Genomic DNA, 14,784 nt, shown 5'->3' on the forward strand with positions numbered 1-14,784 from the left:
AGAGTTATGTGGTGGTATCAAGATTACACAGCCACAGTATTCATAACCTGACCTTCAATAGCCCCAGCCGTGGGCTTCTGAACAAACCTTTTCCACCCCAGGACTATTTCTTTTACAAATTAGGCAATGGACTAGGGATGCACAACTGTGATACTCCGGGGCTGCAATACGTAATGTAAAAAATGCCATTTTAGGTCCCTTTCAAGCAAACAGTATCATACAGTCGTAACTCTGTAAAACCGAGCTGGCAGCAGCTCACAAGACATGCAACTATGCACACTTTCTTATGGAGTGGCAAGTTTAGGACACAACCCTATCCTTTGCACCCCTTCCAGGAGGCTTGCACCAATATTTTGCTGTGGCCCAGAAAGACACAAGGTGTACCACAACCTACTCTAGCTCTAGGAGGATTGTGGGATTTAGGGCCATGTATTTCTAAGACTGGACTCCAAATTGTCTTCAAATTAGAGTAGCCTTAAGCTTTTTCATATTATATTTCTGACATGCTACAACACTTTGCTAATATTTTTTATACTTTTTTTTCACTTGTATTATATCTAGCTGTTCATCATGTTACTGTTATTGAATTATGATTGTATTGACTTATTTGCATCTGTTATCTCATTTTTAAAACTCTAATAAAAATGGTTAACTTAAAGAAGAAGCATTGGCAAGACCAATAGGTATTTACCATTGTGGACATGGTGTACCCTAAATCTTATTCCCCTAACAAATCTCAATAGCACGCCTACTGGTGGATGGATCTGGGATGACGTTAAACCTCAATTTAATGAGGCAACATATCCCAAAATAAGGTGCGAGCTAGCATAACAAAAATGCAGTAAAATAAATAAGGACTTACTCAATAAGTAAGTTATAGGGTGGAATTAAAAAACGTAGGAAGAATTATTACAAGAAATCCAAGTACAAACCATAGTATTTAGAATGCAGTTGCATAAAATCAGACACCATTCCTAGTATCATAGGAAAGGTTTCTGGCTCACCCCAAATTCGAGGGTTTAGGAAATTTCTCAATAGAAATACATGGAAAGTGCAAAACAAACATGATGTGAGCAATGAAATACAATTCTCAATAAATCAGAACACTGTATTATTAAAAGTCATACAGCCTTTTCTCCTAAGCACCAACCCACTACGAGTTTTGATTCAGCCCCCTCCGACCCAGTGTTATCTGGAGATGTCTGAACAAACTAGTTACATAAACAACAGTTAACTATTATGAATTAATTAAATACTGCATGCAAGCAGAAGGACCTTGAAGAAAGTTAAAATACTGCGCCTTGTTAGCTTATTCGAGAACTGTGTCAATTGGAAACAAACAAACATGACTTGCTTGACTCCATGCAGCAGAAATAATAAACAGAGCAGAAACATGATGAGGCATCGGTTTAAATATTATGGCGTCGAGCCCTAGCTGAGAACTAGTAAGCATAAGCCAAGAAAATGCACATTAAGAGGTCATATCAAAATCATTTCAAAAGCAATAGCATCATATCAGCATGTACATGTGAATTCAAGTTTAGAGTACTAATCTGCACGTTGTTAATAATTCACAATTCTAATAATCACATAAAAACGTCCACGTCATAAAACCCGTAGGCTTAGCAAAAACATGTGTTATTTATACTTGACTTCGAAAATGAGAAAATGGCCTTTGTGAATCTGCATGCATCCACAATACATAGTGTAATATTTGAAGAAACCCCTTTCAAAGAAGGCTATCATATGTGTGCACATCCACGGCGGCCACCTTTGAATGCATTGTGAGAAAAGGGCAGAAGTTGCAGGTCATTTGACACCCTTGGGACTTCTATGATTAAAATGGTACCCACTGGTTCTCCCTGCAGAGCTGGAGAAGAGCTGAGAGGACATGTTCATCTTTGCCCTCATAGCCAAAGTAGACGTGATTGAGATATCAAAATCAACACAATGCCTTTACTTCAATCCAGGATATCAAAATATTTGGGAATTTACAGAAGTGCAACTTCATCTGGGCCTCTTGCTATTTTCATATTTGTAAAAGCTTTTCACTGAGTTTGATTTTTGTGCAATGACTACCTATGCCAAAATTGAAGGCTGTATATATATTTCGATTTCGCAAATTGTGCATTTACTTTCTCAATAAATATTAGAAAAGGCACTAATGATCCATATACCCATGCGTATGCAGTGGTAATATTGTAATACATATTCTAATATTTTAACACATTCCATTCAGAGATTGCCAATGTGGTGGAGTGCATATCTGCGGTGGCCATCTTTTTTATTGGAACTTCCTAAAAGATGCACACCACTCATGCATGTGCACATTATTGTGGCCATCTTGAAATGGTTATAAAACCATTTTTAAATGTTGCCCACTCACAGTGCACCTGGCGGTAGAGAAAGTCATGGGTAAAAGTCATTGGTACGAGGATTAACAACTTGCATCTTCATGCCAAACATCATAAAATGAAATGGGTTATCTGGTACTGTTTGATGGACTGAAGATAGGAAACTCAAACAGTGGTTTTGAAAGACTTATTCGATTCAGCACTTTGAGTACTAATTCACATATATAAGAATATAATTATGTAATTTGATGGCTCATGAGAGACAGAGCAAGGCAGCATATTGAGAAACATTTAACGTGAGAAGCACATATGGAAGGTGGTTGATTTCCCTTCGTGTAGGCTGTAGATTTCACCATAACCGTAGAAGAAAATAAACTGCACGTTTTTATTACCCTCTTCAAACACTGCATCTTTCCAGCCAGGAGACTGTCAATATTTAGAGATGTTCTGTTTTAACATTTGCACTTGTTTAAATGTTTAGAAAAAGGCGAAATGCATACTTTAGCCAAAGCACTGTATATAAAGTCGATCTGCTAACAGACCTCCCGATGAACTTCAAGTGCGAATCTGACGGATATATAATTATTTGCACATATCTTTTTATAGATTAATCAGAGGTATTAGCGCAGATTGTAGTGGTGTTGCAATGTGTTACTTCAATTAGATGTTTTTCAGTTCAGTGTTTTTGATACAGACAAAAATAAATAAATAAAACATACAAAATGTAGGCAAATAAGGACAAAGAAGGAAAGAGCGTGCAATAGTATACGGTAGTCAGCCTAAGGGTGACTGCGCCTTTATGTATATGTGTGAGAAATGTACTTGTTGGGTGGAGGGAGTGTGTTGATGACTTGGAGCCCTAAAATGAATGGTATTGTCCCGCCTGAGATGAATCATTGTTTCTCGGTATGAATAAGGTAATAGAAAGATTTCAAACTAAAATGTATAATACATTGCATTAACAAGACCCTGAGGTTAGATGATTATATATATGATGTAGAAGCCTAGGTAGATTAAAAAATAAGAAAAAAATTGTAACTTTTAAAATTGTAAGTTGAAGGCTAGACTTCAGGCATCAATAAATTTAATGAAACATGCTGGACCTAAGACATAGTGCATTATGTCCACAACATGCAGCCAAAACCAGAAAGGGGGGCATTTGAAGATTACCCACGATTTCTATGGATGCAAATACATACAATAAAAACATTGCCAGACTGGAAATCAGGAAACACAGCAAGAAAAGACGAAATGCCAGTCAATTTTCTTTCTCTGCACCAAGGCTGTGGCTCTCCACCCTAATTCATAGTTATTTGAACCCATTCCTTTTACACTGAAACCAGCTGAAGATACGCCTATTCAGGGAGTGCCATCTTGCAGCTGTTATGCCAATCTATAATAGATCGCTGGCCATCCTTAAATAATCCCCGCCATTCATCTTCCATCACTTAGTCCACTCCTCCTTCTTTTCCTTCCCTCTCCCTCCCAACAATACATTGATAAGCTTCATCTTTGCACTGTATTTCCTTGTCTCTTCCCCCACTGTACAGATAACTCTTGCTCCCTATTACACGCTGCTTCCTAGGACTTCCGTCTTTGCAACCCTGTAACCTCCCTAACTTCTCCACCAAGTGTGCATCGGGCTCCTTCCTCCAATTGTGTGACTGTAAACGCCTCACTTATACAGCTATCCATCACTTTGTAGCTTGATTTGCATTATATAACCCGAAAACTTACACACAGATCTTTTTTATACTCTGGGCCCTATTTAAGAGGGAAAATCAGAGTATGCAAAGCAGTACTATTTTATGTATTCTTATATGCCTTTGTGAATCGACAAAACATCTAAAATTGGAATGTCAGAAATATTCAGGGAATATTCATATACAATTAGTGCAAATAGAAAAGGCTGTGCCGTCTTTACACTTTTACTTACAAGACGTTTCAAGGCCAATTTTCAAACGCTTGTAAGAGTACATAAAAGCCTACTTCTTTAGTACTAATTCCTTTACCCATCAACTGTTTATGAATTAGCCCATTTCTCTGTTAGGAACGGTTAAAGCAGCAAACTGATTGCCACGCACTACTCAATCTGCCTATTCATAAGGTTGCAGCTGCGGGGAAGACCAGCTGATCTCTTGTTATCCTCACCAGGGTGGTTATTGTTCCTCACAGCTCTGCTTTTATGTAGGTTTTTTTTAACATCTGTTTTGTTTCTTCACTTACCATTTTCTCTCATCAGCACCCCTTGCCTCCTGTTGGAGAGCATTTTAATGACTTTCATTTTGTCTTTATTTTTTCTATACTTTAACGTGATCCCAGCTGAAGTTAAAGATTGTAAAAGGCTGACACAAGGAGAACATTGTAATCTATATGTTTGGGGTAAAAGACTAAGGGCCTAATTACAACTATGGCAGAGGGTGTTAATCCGTCCCAAATGTGACGCATATCCCGCCAACCGTATTACGAGTTCCATAGGATAGAATGGACTCGTAATACGGTGGGCGGGATATCCGTCACATTTGGGACAGATTGCCACCCTCCACCAAATTTGTAATCAGGCCCTAATTCTCCCCAACCCCAAAGTCCCTCTTAGTTACTTGAGCAGTAGTTGTGGACAAAGGTGAGACCCAATTCTTGTCCTGGAGAAGGACAAGCCTGCTGATCTCCTCTGATTTGGTGTAGGATGAGCTCCTCAAGCGAGATTGATAATCACTTAAAGCTGTGTTTTGGCTACATACACACACATAGGCAGTGGTAACTTGTCTACAAAGGCCGTAATGTGGTGCAATGTCAGCTGTGAGTTTGCTCATAATGGCCTTATGCTCTGCTCACACTGCTATTTCTTTGACTCTGCACTCTTGGTGGAGGACCCACAGTGATGGCAATGGGACCGCACTGGCTGCGGGGGCCCCAAACTTGCGCCAGGACCTCTGCACTGCAGTTTCTCATTGCGGAGGTCCCATTACGAGTGCAGAGGCCCTTTGTGAATTGGGCCCTGAGAGTGCACAGTTCCACTTCCCCAGCCTCTCAGGCTCCTGATAACAGGCAAAGGAAGGGGCTGACCCATGATCCACCTATTGCTGTTAAGACAACACTATAGGGATTGTATATAGCAATTATGTATATTTGAGGGCGCACTTCAGTAACACACTCTCACATGCGCTATCCATATTATTTAGTCGATATGCTGGGCATGCCTCTTGTTGTGCAGAATATAGTCTAAAATGGGGCTAAGGTAATTTTCAGTTCATCCCTGTTCGTAAGTAGAACACGTACAGAGAAGTAGGGGTGGAGTCAAAGGCAGAGTCCCGGTTGCAATAGCTCCAGGCTTACAGCTGTATCAGAAGCTGGGAGAGTGTTTAAGGCAGATTTTCTTCCGGCCTTCCTGTCCCTGCTGCACTGTCTGGCTTTTCATTTGCAGTGCAGGATTGTTGCTGGGAGAGTAACTCTGGAGTGAGTTTGAGTGAGAGTGAGTGAGGAAGTGTGAGTGAGTTACACGAGATAGCAAAAGAGATTGAGTACATATCAGTTAGAAGTAATGAGTTAGCGTCAGTGTGAGAGTGACAATCAGTGAGAGAGAGTGAGTGAGTGAGTGATAGACAATGAGAGTGAAGGAAAGCAAGAGTGTGAAAGTGGGAGAGTGGGAGAAAGAATGTGGGAGATAGTGGGAAAGCAAGTGTGAGAAAGGGTTCATGAGAGGGTGTGTGTGTGAGAGCTCTGAGCATGAGAGTGTGTGAGAGAATGCAAGTGAAAGATTGAGTGACAGTGAGAGTTAACAAGTGAGAGAAGGGGTGAGAATATGTGTGAGCAAGAGTGAGGGAGGTAGGAGAATTTGTGTGATTGAGGCGTGAATTGGTGAGGCTGAGAGTGAGAAGCAGAGGTAGAGTGAGTACGAGCAAGAAAAAATGAGTGAGTGATAGAACGTGAGAATGAGTGAGAGACCGTGTTAAAGAGAGTGAACATTGTAGGGCTTGAAATGCCTAAGCAGACTCTTGTTTTGGCATGTCCGTTTCCCGTGACAGTTTTGCCTATCCCCTGCTTAGTAGGAAAAATAAAAAACTAAAAACATAACTGACGATCATCAACATTTCTCATTTGACATACTAAATTAGATTACTAATCACAATGAATGAAAGGAAACAGGCTGTCTTGCAGCTTATCCAACATAAGGATACACAAGAGGAAATGACATAGTACTTTTCAAGTCTCCAATAAGGAAAAATGTTCCAATACCTCTGTTTACAGGGCTTTATCTCGCAAGTGCCTTATACATGCCATGTGCATTGAGCAGCTCACCAGTTAGGAAAAGTGCAATCAGTCTCTAGCAGGCTCGCATACTGTTCTATATCATCTACATAGTTTCTACAGTCAGAACATGCCTTGATGCAGGAATTGGGAATGAGGTCATTACATACGGCCTAATATCTACACCTCAAATTGGACAATGTCTTCTCTGTCAATAGCTCCAGGTATGACTAATGACACCATGTTACCTAAAAGAGACTTTAGCATATCAAGAACCTTCTAGTATAAGGCAAAACCGACTACCAGACACCAGGAAACATCCCATATGAAGCATAACCAAAGCTCAATAAATCAATCAAGGATTTGTAAAGCGCAAATAATCATCTACAGCGTCTCAAGGCCCTGAATATTTGCATGCTGCTCAGTCGAAGAGCCAGGTCTTGAGGTCCTTTCTGAACTGCTTCAGTGATGTGGTCTGCCTGAGCTTGAGGGGAAGTGTGTTCCATGTCCAGGCTGCTAGGTAGGAGAAGGATCTTCCTCCTGCTGTACTTTTCCAGATCTTGGGGATGGCTGCAAAGGCAAGCTGGGAAGAACGGAGACGCCGGTTAGGTACGTAGAAGGTGAGGTGGTGTATGCTGGTCCTATGTTGTGCAGTGCCTTGAAGGTGTGGATCAGGAGTATGTATGTGATGCGCTTGTTGACTGGGAGCCAGTGTAGGTCTCTGAGGTGGGAGGAGATTCAGCTGTGTCATGGGATGTCCAGGATGAGTCTGGCTGCTGCATTCTGGACTTGTTGTAGTCTTGTTCGAAGTTTCTTGGAAATGCCGGCATAGAATGCATTGCTGTAGTCCAGTTTGCTGGTGATGAGTGCGTGGGTGACTGTCTTCCTCATGTCAGGGGTATCCATTTGAAAATCTTCCACAGGAGACGGAGGGTGTGGAAGCTTGATAAGGAGACGGCATTAACTCGACGGGTCATCGATAGAGTGGAGTCCAGGATGATGCCCAGGTTGCATGCATTGTCAGTCGGGGCAGGGCCATTACCCAGAGTGGTGGGCCGCCAGGAGCAGTTCCAGGCAGAAGGGGTGGACCTGATCTTGAGGATCTCTGTCTTGTCCGTGTTGAGCTTGAGGCAGTTGGCCTCCATCTATATGACTGCTCTCATCCCATTGTGGAAAATCCTATTGGCTTGCGCAGAGTCCTCGGACAGGGAGAGGATCAGTTCGTTATCGTTGGCATAGGAGACTATGCTTAGCTCGTGTTGTTTGTTGATCTTAGCGAGCGGGACCATGTAGACGTTGAAAAGCATCGGGCTGAGAGAGGATCCTTGGGACACTCCGAAGCAAGTGTCTTTAGGTTCTGATGTGAACGGTGGTACTCTGACCCTCTGTATTCTTCCAGTGGGGAAGGGCCTGATCCAGTTCAGGGCTTTGTCTTGGATGCCGGCATCGTGCAGTATGTAGCAGAGGGTGGAGTAGGAGACAGTGTCAAATGCGGTGGAGAGGTCGAGGAGGATGAGTGGGGCAGTGCCTTCAAGGTCCAGTATGATGCGTATGTCATTGGTGGCTGCTAAGAGTGCAGTTTCGGTGCTGTGGTTGCTTCTGAAACCAGACACGGAAGGGTCTAGGATATGGTGTGTCTCAAGGAACTCGGTGAGTTGCTGGTTGACGGCTTTCTCTGTTACCTTGGCTGGGAAAGGGAGCAGAGAGATGGCTCTGTAGTTCTTTAGCTCCCTAGGGTCGGTGCTGGGTTTCTTGAGTAGTGGGATGATTTTGGCGTGTTTCCAGTCTGAGGGGAATGTGGCAGTCTTGAAGGACAGGTTGATGGTTCGGCAGAGCTCTGGTGCTATGGAGGTGCTGGCCAAGCTGAGGATGTGAAGAGGGATGGATCCGAGGGTGCTCCCAAGTTGATGGAGTTCATCAGTCTTTGGGTGTCCTCTATGGTGATGGTGTTCCAGGAGTTCAGTATCTGGCGGGGTGCAAGGTCTGTGGTGGTGAGCAGTGCTGGCGGGCTTAGGTTCCTGAAGCCTTCGTAGATGTCCTGGATATTACGGTGAAAGAAGGTGTCGAGGTCATTGCAGAATACTAGGGCGGGAGGGATGGACGAGGTGTCTGCCCTGGAGTTTGTGAACTCTTTGACGATGGCGAAGAGCTCTTTGCTGTTGTGAGTGCTGGTGTTGAGGTGTGCTTGAAAGGCATTTTTTTGGCGACTCTGATGTTCTGGTGGAGCGTGGTGACTACTATATTGTAGGCTGTGCGGTCTTCGGTGGATTTGCTGAGCCTCCATTATGTTCCCATTGTCTGCAGGTGCGCTTGGATTCCGGCAGGTCTGGCGAAACCATTTGGGTGTCTTGCTCTGTCAATTTCCTGCTGGTTTCCTTAAGGGGGCTACGTTGTCGGTGCAGTTAGAGAGCCAGCAGTGTATGTTGCTTGCGGCTTCGTTACTCTTGCGTCCGGTGGGAGGGAGTGGTTGAGAGCATTAGTGAGCTGTGCTTCTGTGAATTTGCCCCAGTGTCTGCCAGGGGGACAGGGGATGTGGTGGCATGTGGTGTTCTTTGTGTAGGTAAAGTGAATGCACTTGTGGTCAGTCCAATGGTTTTCGGAAGTGTGGGAGATGGTGATGCTGTCTCCTGCTGAGAAAACGGGCTCGAGAATGTGTCCGGCTCTGTGGGAGGGGATGTTGATGAGTTGTTTGATGCTGAGAGTTGTGAGATTGTCCAGGAGGTTTGAGGTGTTGTGGTCATCGAGGGTATCAAGGTGGGAACTGAGGTCACCGAGTAGGATGGTGTCTCATAATGACCTTCCTCTATTGGCCCTGTCCATGTGTAACCAGTATTTACAGGACTCTCTATCAGACCATTTCCTTACTATCCTTAATTGTGTTGCTCTATAGTAGTTAAGGATATGCAGGGAACCTAAACCGTGTTTCTCCTTTTGTGCAAGTCGAATTTTCTTGGATGCTCTTGGAATTTTACCTTGCCAAACAAATTTAACTATGCTCGTTTGATGTCATCCAGCATTGATCATGGTGTGTGTAGACGGAGCACCTGAAAAGCATAGAGCAGTGGGGGTGCCAAATTCATTTTGATCACTGCAAATCATCTTTCACCGGAGGTTTGATATTCTTCCTGTATGCAGTCCCGATGACATCTGAGCCTCAGACACCCATAAAAGGTAATCACAGTCAGTAAAGCCTCATGTAAGATCGGGGAGCCCGGTCAAGCTCAGAGCCCCCAAACTCAGCAGTGGGTTGCTATTGAAAGAGGCAGGCGAGCACTCATTTATCAACTGATTCACAGGCGAGGATTCACTGTATATGAGGAGGCAGTCTGTTGCAGGCCTGAAAGTTATCTCACAGCTTCCAGATTGGCTGTCAGGAGCAGTTAGAGTTGTTCCATAATGACACTAAATTGTCCGGTAGCATTGTTGTTCCCTGGAGGTTTCCTGGTGCATGCTCCTCCCCGATGTTGTCTGGACCCCTGAATGGCTGCTAGCCTGATGCAGAGAGAAAAGGGAACTCTGTGCCCATCTCAATCTGTGCGCTTCATGTGCTCATCGGCCGCTGCTCCCACAGTGTTTCTCAATTGAGGAGTGTGCCCAGGCAGTGAAATCAGCTCCTCACACCCCACTGGCTGATCGTTGATCTCACATGAGCCCTGGGGGCTTCAGCTCTAATGTTTAGGCCCAGGGACATCCAGGCACCTCCATCTTGATCCGGGTGGTCTGCTTAGTTACACTTGGTGAGTGTCCTTGTTTGGCGACCCTGTCCCCACCTTGCAACAAAAAGCACAAGCATTTTAGGCAGTGAGCTAGAGGCAAACTATAGGGGTCTCATTGCAACTGTAATCTCCTTGTAGATGACAGATCAGCTTGGAGCTCCTGTTCGCCATCTTGGCTAGCAAGCTATGTCCCCTTAAACATAATATTTAAAAATGAAAATATTAATTAAGCATAACTAACAAAAAGTATTAATTGTAATTTTTATTTTATTTATAATTAAAACAGTAGATGTTAAACAATTAAAACAATTTAAACATTAGCATAAAAATAAATTAATTAAACGAATTTCAATATACAATAATTTAGAATTTTTTTTACATGAAATTAACTTTAAAAATTCAAACAAAAAGTATTCATTTAAGCAATTTTTTAAAATCAGCTGTAAAATGTAGAGGCTCAAATTGACTACTCCCACTCCAACATGACCAAAGATAGGGAAAGTTTTTGACCTTGGAGTGTTCAGATTTACTCTTCCCATTCTGACCTAACCAACATTAGGGAAAGTGAAGGGGTTTGGAAGGGTTAGATTTACAATTTCCTCTAAATGTAAATAACAGAAGGAAAAGTGTTAGATTTTGGAGGGGTCAGATTTACTATTCAAACTCCAACCTGAGCAACAGTAGGGAAAGAGGTGAACCTTGGAGGGGTTACATTTACCATTTTCAAACCAACATAAGCAACAGTAGGAAAATGTTGGACTACTTAGAAGACAGATTTACTATTTCCACTCCATTCTGAGCAACAGTAAGGGAAGTGTTTGTCTCTGGAGGGGTCATATTTACTATTCCCACTCCAGTCTGAGCTACAGTAGTGTCAGGATTCTGCCATCATGCCATCAAGTGGCGCTTGCCCTGTGAGGTCAGATGTTACACTAAAATATGACAGAACTCTTTTCAACACCTGGCATTCCCAGCTCCATCCCAGCTCCATCCCAGTCCACACTACATCACCACCTTCCTCATGCATCATGGTTCCTGTAGTCCTTTCTGACTCAAACGCTGCCCTGATCATTCCTTGGTGGTTGTTTTCTATTCTCTCTATTAACTCCTGGAGCAACAGCCTTTCTGACCCATTTATATCTACATTCTGGACCTTCCTCTCTGGGCTGTTACCTATACTCCATTCCTGCCCTTCCTCTGGCCTGCTTGTGATTTCCCAGGTTTCCCAGGTCTTCCCCTTTCCAAGTCCAAGCTGTGTCTTCTCTTCATTGGTGTTTCCCTGATTCCTTGCACCAGGCTTTCTCCTTGTACCCCAGGCCCTCCCTTGAGCTTCCTGTTATTTCTGAATGGTGAGGCCAGGGTACAGCAGCTCGCACCAGACCTTGCTGCTGAGTCTCCTTTCACTCTGATCCTGCTACTATGTTCCAGGCTTGGCTTTTGATTTCTGTTTCCATTGTTATTTGACTCTATATTCCTGTTCTAAATAGTTATTTGTATCTGTTGCCTAACTCTCGTACTTCTGCCTCTTTGTTCCTGTGTTTTCCTTGTTCCTTTCCAAATTTTCCCTGAGCCCAGTTCCAGTTTCTGTATACGGTTAACTGTTTTCCTTTGTCTTCTTGTGTGTTATATTATTATCCTGGCTTTCATTGCTTCCAGGTGTGCGAGGTAGACTCCAAGACGTCATGCCTTTGGCAAAGAGTGCTACCCAACGCTTGTTCTCAGTAGGAGCTGCTAGTGACTCCCTGAACTCTATCTGATTAATATGCTCCTTGCCTTTTGCATTGTTTGAAGATCTTTTTCACCTCACAGAGATCACGTACAAGAAGCAGACAATCTATAATTTATGATAGTTTTTCTATTATTTCCCTACCGTTGACCTGCTTTCACCTTCCTGTTATTTGTACTCATGCTATTTTCATAGTTTCCACTGCAGACTTACCAGTTTCCTGGCCACTGCCTGTTTCAACCTGCTTCAGTCCTTCTTTCCTCCTAGGATTCAGGTATATTTAGCCCTCTCCTTGGAGAGCCTTGTTCTTGCAGAAAGCAAGCACCCTTTATCTTCCCTTCTCCTGAACTCAGCTAGCATCTCTGACAGATTGTTCAGAACTTGCTAGTACCCTGACAAGTAAGAAAGTGATGGACTTTGGAGGGATTAATTTGACTAGTCCCACTCAAACAAAGGCAATAGTAGGGAAAGTGTAGGACTTTCGTGGGGTCTGATTTACTGTTCCCACTCCAACCTGAGCAACAGCAGGGACGGTGTTGAGCTTTGGAGGGGTCAGATTAACTATTTCCACAGCAAACTGGGCAGCAGTATGGAAAGTGTGGGACTTTGGAGGGATCAGATTTACCTTTCCAATTCCGACATAAGCAGCAGTAGGGTACATGTTGGAATTTGGAGGGGGTCAGAACTACTATTCCCACTCCAGCATAAGCAACAATAGGCAAAATGTTAAAATTTAGAAAGCTCAGATACAATTTTTGCTATCCTAATTTAATACAAAATAAATTACATACATATATATATATATATAAAACAAATAAACAGAACATATATTTTCATAAACATGTAAAAATGTAATTTATATAAATAATTGAAAATGAAAACCACAGACGTAACACTGAATTATGCATACAATTATTTTAAAAACTGAAAAATTAAAAAACGGATTTAAAACAGTTCCAACCCTATTATATTAGAAGCCTAAACTAGAAGAGTAAATTAAACTAGCAATAGGAAAAGTAACAATACACATTGGTTTAAAAGTATTAACCCTATAAAACAAATAAACATAAAATATATTTCCATCAACATGTAAAAATGTAATCTTACATTAATAATTAAAAAAGGAAAAACACAAAAGTATCACTGAATTAAGCATATATTTATATTAAAACATTTTTAAATTACAAAATAGGAAAAATAACAATACATATTGGTTTAAAAAATGTTAACACTAAAAAAATGTATTAGTATACCAAACACCTTACAGATTATATATTCAATTGACAGTTATTAATAACAATTAAATATTTACGACAATCAATTCTTGAATTAACCAATTAACAAAAAAATCATATATTAAGAATCTATGAAATAAAAACATTCACATATTAACAAAATAAAACTTATAAAAAATATAATTAATTTAAAAATGAATATTCAAAATATCTACACCCTATTCTCCAAAAAAACAAACAACAAGACACAAATATGATTGCCATAATGCTAAAAAAGCTTAAAATATATCACCAAATTAAAATAAAAAAATCACACTAAAAATAATTAAACATACTTAACCTTAAAATGATAACAACTCCCAACAGAAATACTACAATAACGCAAATCAATAATTAAAAACTATTTAATTTACAGCTATATTTACATTTAAAAAAAGGCCTTAAAAGGATACTTTTTACAGACCTACTATATTTTTGCCATCACAATTTATTATGTGTCTCACTATATTTTTGAAACAAGATTGTGGCAGAATACCAATTACAGAATGCTGCAGTACTGTTAGTTAGTGAATATGCACCAGATGTCCAGCAGTGATTGTGGCCCCTTGGAATCGGCCCATACTGTGAGACCAAAGAGTACGCTGGAGAGTAAAAGGTTGCCCCTGCAGTCGTACAATAGGGAGGGAAATAGGCAAAAAGGCCTGTTTTACAAACCTCGTGGTATGAAGATTGCCAATCCATGGTTCAATTTTACACCTATGCCTCATATCAAATTCAGACTTTATGTAATTCACAAAGAATTCAATGAGTACTCCTAGAAATCCTGGGCTATTGGAAATTCCCAGGCGTACTTACATGTAGAACTACTTAAGCATACAGAAATATGGTGATGCATGTGGGAATGTGAAGCTAAAATACATTTGCACCTTGAACATTTTCTTTCATTTCTTCATAGGGAAAATAATTTTCCCTACTCTTCCTTCATGGAGCTGTTCTTTCCCCATTTTCACACCAAAAACAGATGTGTTCCTCCCCTTGACAAGAGGAAATCTTCACGTGCCTGGGAGACTACTCAAAGGATCACTGTGTACTTGCAAGTTAGAAACATTTCACCAAGCTTTGCAAGTGGACCCATCTTACACTCACACGTTCTTGCTTCTGTGAGTAGAGATCTCAGGGCAAGAAAATCCAGTATATAAGGGTAAATTGACATGCAAATCCTCTCCAGCATGACTACCCATCTGGTCTCAGATCATGCTGCAGCACAGTGACCACTACTTTACACATCAGACACAATGCCTTCTTGACCACAGATGAAGAGCGCTTCTGCCTCCTGATATTATTATCATCTTAGCTGTCTTTGACACAGTCAACCATCCTACCCTCTTACGCATCCAAGAGTCCCAAATGGGATTCACTGGCAGTGTCCTTCACAGGTCATTTTTCTACTTTTCCAACCAATGCCTGTTTGTTCAAATGGACAACCTCTAGGTTCTAAAAGATCC

This window comes from Pleurodeles waltl, chromosome 5, assembly GCF_031143425.1.
Source record: "Pleurodeles waltl isolate 20211129_DDA chromosome 5, aPleWal1.hap1.20221129, whole genome shotgun sequence".
Classification (NCBI taxonomy): domain Eukaryota; kingdom Metazoa; phylum Chordata; class Amphibia; order Caudata; family Salamandridae; genus Pleurodeles; species Pleurodeles waltl.